Raw genomic sequence first — 6,207 nt, 5'->3', positions numbered from 1 at the left:
ACAAGGGGTGTGAAAAACCTCTTTAAGGAGAACTGGAAACCACTGCTCAAGGAAATAAGAGAGGACACAAACAAATGAAAAAAAATTCCATGCTCATTGATAGGAATATTGAATATCGTGAAAATGACCATACTGCCGAAAGTAATTCACACAACAAGTGCTATCCCCATAAGCTACCAATGACTTTCTTCATGCAACCGGAAAAAAAAAAAAAAAAAAAAAAAACTACTTTAAACTTTATATGGAACAAAAAAGAGCCCACATAGCCAATACAATCTTAAGCAAAAAGAACAAAGAAGGAGGCATCACACTACCTGACTTCAAACTATACCACAAGGCTATGGTAACTAAAATTGCATGGTACTGGTACCAAAACAGTTACATAGAAAAATGGAACAGAATAGAAGCCTCAGAAATAACACCATACATCTACAACCATCTGATCTTTGACAAACCTGACACAAACAAGCAATGGGGAAAAGAATTCCTGTTTAATAAATTGTATTGGGAAAACTATCAAGTCATGTGCAGAAAAATGAAACTGGACCCCTTGCTTACAACTTGTACAATAAAAAACTCAGGATGGATAAAAGACTTAAACATAAGACCTAAAATCATAAAAATCATAGAAGAAAACCTAGGCAATACAATTAAGGACATAGGCATGGGCAAAGACTTCATGTTTTAACACCAAAGCAATGGCATCAAATGCCAAACAGAAAAATGGGATCTAATTAGACTAATGAGTTTTTGTGCAGCAAAATAAACTACCATCAGAATGAACAGGCAACCTCCAAAATAGAAGAATTTTTCTTTTTGCAATCTATCCTTCTGACAAAGGGCTTATATGCAGAATTTACAAAGAACTTAAACACATTAACAAGAAAAAAGAAAAGAAAACTCATCAAAAAGTGGGCAAAGGATGTGAACAGACACTTCGCCAAAGAAGACATTTATGAAGCCAACAAACATATAAAAAGTGCTCATTATCACTGTTAACTAGAGAAATGCAAATCAAAGTCACAACGAGATATCATCTCATGCCAGGTAAGACAATCATTAAAAAGTCAGGAAACAGATGCTGGAGAGCATGTAAAGAAATAGGAAGGCTTTTACACTGTTGGTGGGAGTGTAAATTAGTTCAGCCATTGTGGAAGACTGTGTGGTGATTCCTCAAGGATCTAGAACTAGAAATACAATTTGACCAAGCAATCCTATTACTATATACCTATTACTATATACTCAAAAGATTATAAATCATGCTACTAGAAAGACACATGCACATGTTTGTTTGTTGTGGCACTATTCACAATAGCAAAGGCTTGGAACAAACCTAAATGTTCATTGATAGACTGTATGAAGAAAATGTGGGCAGGGGGGAGGAGCCAAGATGGCCGAATAGGAACAGCTCCTGTCTACAGCTCCCAGCGTGAGCGACGCAGAAAACGGGTGATTTCTGCATTTCCATCTGAGGTACCGGGTTCATCTCACTAGGGAGTGCCAGACAGTGGGCGCAGGCCAGTGGGTGCACGCACCGTGCGTGAGCCGAAGCAGGGCAAGGCATTTCCTCACCTGGGAAGCCCAAGGGGTCAGGGAGTTCCCTTTCCAAGTCAAAGAAAGGGGTGACGGACGCACCTGGAAAATCGGGTCACTCCCACCCGAATATTGCGCTTTTCAGACCGGCTTAAAAAACGGCGCACCACGAGACTATATCCCACACCTGGCTCGGAGGGTGCTACGCCCACGGAATCTCACTGATTGCTAGCACAGCAGTCTGAGATCAAACTGCAAGGCGGCAGTGAGGCTGGGGGAGGGGCGCCCGCCATTGCCCAGGCTTGCTTAGGTAAACAAAGCAGCCAGGAAGCTGGAACTGGGTGGAACCCACCACAACTCAAGGAGGCCTGCCTGCCTCTGTAGGCTCCACCTCTGGGGGCAGGGCACAGAAAAACAAAAAGAGCAATAACCTCTGCAGACTTAAATGTCACTGTCTGACAGCTTCGAAGAGAGCAGTGGTTCTCCCAGCACGCAGCTGGAGATCTGAGAACTGGCAGACTGCCTCCTCAAGTGGGTCCCTGACACCTGACCCCCGAGCAGCCTAACTTGGAGGCACCCCCCAGCAGGGGCACACTGACACCTCACACGGCAGGGTATTCCAACAGACCTGCAGCTGAGGGTCCTGTCTGTTAGAAGGAAAACTAACAAGCAGAAAGTACACCCACACCGAAAACCCATCTGTACATCACCATCATCAAAGACCAAAAGTAGATAAAACCACAAAGATGGGGAAAAAACAGAACAGAAAAACTGGAAACTCTAAAATGCAGAGCACCTCTCCTCCTCCAAAGGAACGCAGTTCCTCACCAGCAATGGAACAAAGCTGGATGGAGAATGATTTTGACGAGCTGAGAGAAGAAGGCTTCAGACGATCAAATTACTCTGAGCTATGGGAGGACATTCAAACCAAAGGCAAAGAAGTTGAAAACTTTGAAAAAAATTTAGAAGAATGTATAACTAGAATAACCAATACAGAGAACTGCTTAAAGGAGCTGATAGAGCTGAAAGCCAAGGCTCGAGAACTACGTGAAGAATGCAGAAGCCTCAGGAGCCGATGCGATCAACTGGAAGAAAGGGTATCAGCGATGGAAGATGAAATGAATGAAATGAAACGAGAAGGGAAGTTTAGAGAAAAAAGAATAAAAAGAAATGAGCAAAGCCTCCAAGAAATATGGGACTATGTGAAAAGACCAAATCTACGTCTGATTGGTGTACCTGAAAGTGATGCAGAGAATGGAACCAAGTTGGAAAACACTCTGCAGGATATTATCCAGGAGAACTTCCCCAATCTAGCAAGGCAGGCCAACGTTCACATTCAGGAAATACAGAGAACGCCACAAAGATACTCCTCGAGAAGAGCAAATCCAAGACACATAATTGTCAGATTCACCAAAGTTGAAATGAAGGAAAAAATGTTAAGGGCAGCCAGAGAGAAAGGTCAGATTACCCTCAAAGGGAAGCCCATCAGACTAACAGCGGATCTCTCGGCAGAAACCCTACAAGCCAGAAGAGGGTGGGGGCCAATATTCAACATTCTTAAAGAAAAGAATTTTTAATGTAGAATTTCATATCCAGCCAAACTAAGCTTCATAAGTGAAGGAGAAATAAAATTCTTTACAGACAAGCAAATGCTGAGAGATTTTGTCACCACCAGGCCTGCCCTAAAAGAGCTCCTGAAGGAAGCGCTAAACACGGAAAGGAACAACCGGTACCAGCCGCTGCAAAATCATGCCAAAATGTAAAGACCATCGAGACTAGGAAGAAACTGCATCAACTAACGAGCAAAATAACCAGCTAACATCATAATGACAGGATCAAATTCACACATAACAATATTAACTTTAGATGTAAATGGACTAAATTCGCCAATTAAAAGACACAGACTGGCAAGTTGGATAAAGAGTCAAGACCCATCAGTGTGCTGTATTCAGGAAACCCATCTCACGTGCAGAGACACACATAGGCTCAAAATAAAAGGATGGAGGAAGATCTACCAAGCAAATGGAAAACAACAAAAGGCAGGGGTTGCAATCCTAGTCTCTGATAAAACAGACTTTAAACCAACAAAGATCAAAAGAGACAAAGAACGCCATTACATAATGGTAAAGGGATCAATTCAACAGGAGGAGCTAACTATCCTAAATATATATGCACCCAATACAGGAGCACCCAGATTCATAAAGCAAGTCCTGAGTGACATACAAAGAGACTTAGACTCCCACACATTAATAATGGGAGACTTTAACACCCACTGTCAATATTAGACAGATCAAAGAGACAGAAAGTCAACAAGGATACCCAGGAATTGAACTCAGCTCTGCACCAAGCGGACCTAATAGACATCTACAGAACTCTCCACCCCAAATCAACAGAATATACATTTTTTTCAGCACCACACCACACCTATTCCAAAATTGACCACATACTTGGAAATAAAGCTCTCCTCAGCAAATGTAAAAGAACATAACATATAAAAAACTATCTCTCAGACCACAGTGCAATCAAACTAGAACTCAGGATTAAGAATCTCACTCAAAGCCGCTCAACTACATGGAAACTGAACAACCTGCTCCTGAATGACTACTGGGTACATAATGAAATGAAGGCAGAAATAAAGATGTTCTTTGAAACCAACGAGAACAAAGACACAACATACCAGAATCTGGGATGCATTCAAAGCACTGTGTAGAGGGAAATCTATAGCACTAAATGCCCACAAGAGAAAGCAGGAAAGATCCAAAATTGACACCCTAACATCACAATTAAAAGAACTAGAAAACAAGAGCAAACACATTCAAAAGCTAGCAGAAGGCAAGAAATAACTAAAATCAGAGCAGAACTGAAGGAAATAGAGACACAAAAAACCCGTCAAAAAATCAATGAATCCAGGAGCTGGTTTTTTGAAAGGATCAACAAAATTGATAGACCGCTAACAAGACTAATAAAGAAAAAAAGAGAGAAGAATCAAATAGACACACTAAAAAATGATAAAGGAGATATCACCAATGACCCCACAGAAATACAAACTACCATCAGAGAATACTACAAACACCTCTACGCAAATAAACTAGAAAATCTAGAAGAAATTGATGCATTCCTTGACACATACACTCTCCCAAGACTAAACCAGGAAGAAGTTGAATCTCTGAATAGACCAATAACAGGAGCTGAAATTGTGGCAATAATCAATAGCTTACCAACCAAAAAGAGTCCAGGACAAGATGGATTCACAGCCGAATTCTACCAGAGGTACAAGGAGGAACTGGTACCATTCCTTCTGAAACTATTCCAATCAATAGAAAAAGAGGGAATCCTCCTTAACTCATTTTATGAGGCCAGCATCATTCTGATACCAAAGCCAGGCAGAGACACAACCAAAAAAGAGAATTTTAGACCAATATCCTTGATGAACATTGATGCAAAAATCCTCAATAAAATACTGGCAAACCGAATCCAGCAGCACATCAAAAAGCTTATCCACCATGATCAAGTGGGCTTCATCCCTGGGATGCAAGGCTGGTTCAATATATGCAAATCAATAAATGTAATCCAGCATATAAACAGAGCCAAAGACAAAAACCACATGATTATCTCAATAGATGCAGAAAAAGCCTTTGACAAAATTCAACAACCCTTCATGCTAAAACCTCTCAATAAATTAGGTATTGATGGGATGTATTTCAAAATAATAAGAGCTATCTATTTCAAACCCACAGCCAATATCATACTGAATGGGCACAAACTGGAAGCATTCCCTTTGAAAACTGGCACAAGACAGGGATGCCCTCTCTCACCGCTCCTATTCAACATAGTGTTAGAAGTTCTGGCCAGGGCAATCAGGCAGGAGAAGGAAATAAAGGGTATTCAATTAGGAAAAGGGGAAGTCAAATTGTCCCTGTTTGCAGACGACATGATTGTTTATCTAGAAAACCCCATTGTCTCAGCCCAAAATCTCCTTAAGCTGATAAGCAACTTCAGCAAAGTCTCAGGATACAAAATCAATGTACAAAAATCACAAGCATTACATCAACAACAAACAGAAAGCCAAATCACGAGTGAACTCCCATTCACAATTGCTTCAAAGAGAATAAAATACCTAGGAATCCAACTTACAAGGGATGTGAAGGACCTCTTCAAGGAGAACTACAAACCACTGCTCAAGGAAATCAAAGAGGATACAAACAAATGGAAGAACATTCCATGCTCATGGGTAGGAAGAATCAATATTGTGAAAATGGCCATACTGCCCAAGGTAATTTACAGATTCAATGCCGTCCGCATCAAGCTACCAATGACTTTCTTCACAGAATTGGAAAAAACTACTTTAAAGTTCATATGGAACCAAAAAAGAGCCCGCATCGCCAAGTCAATCCTAAGCCAAAAGAACAGAGCTGGAGGCATCACACTACCTGACTTCAAACTATACTACAAGACTACAGTAACCAAAACAGCATGGTACTGGTACCAAAACAGAGATATAGATCAATGGAACAGAACAGAGCCCTCAGAAATAACGCCGCTTACCTACAACTATCTGATCTTTGACAAACCTGAGAAAAACAAGCAATGGGGAAAGGATTCCCTATTTAATAAATGCTGTTGGGAAAACTGGCTAGCCATATATAGAAAGCTGAAACTGGATCCCTTCCTTAC

This window comes from Pan paniscus, chromosome Y (genome assembly GCF_029289425.2).
Source record: "Pan paniscus chromosome Y, NHGRI_mPanPan1-v2.0_pri, whole genome shotgun sequence".
NCBI classification, from domain to species: Eukaryota; Metazoa; Chordata; class Mammalia; order Primates; family Hominidae; genus Pan; species Pan paniscus.
The sequence above is the reverse complement of the archived record's forward strand: the minus strand, read 5'-3'. Positions refer to the sequence as shown.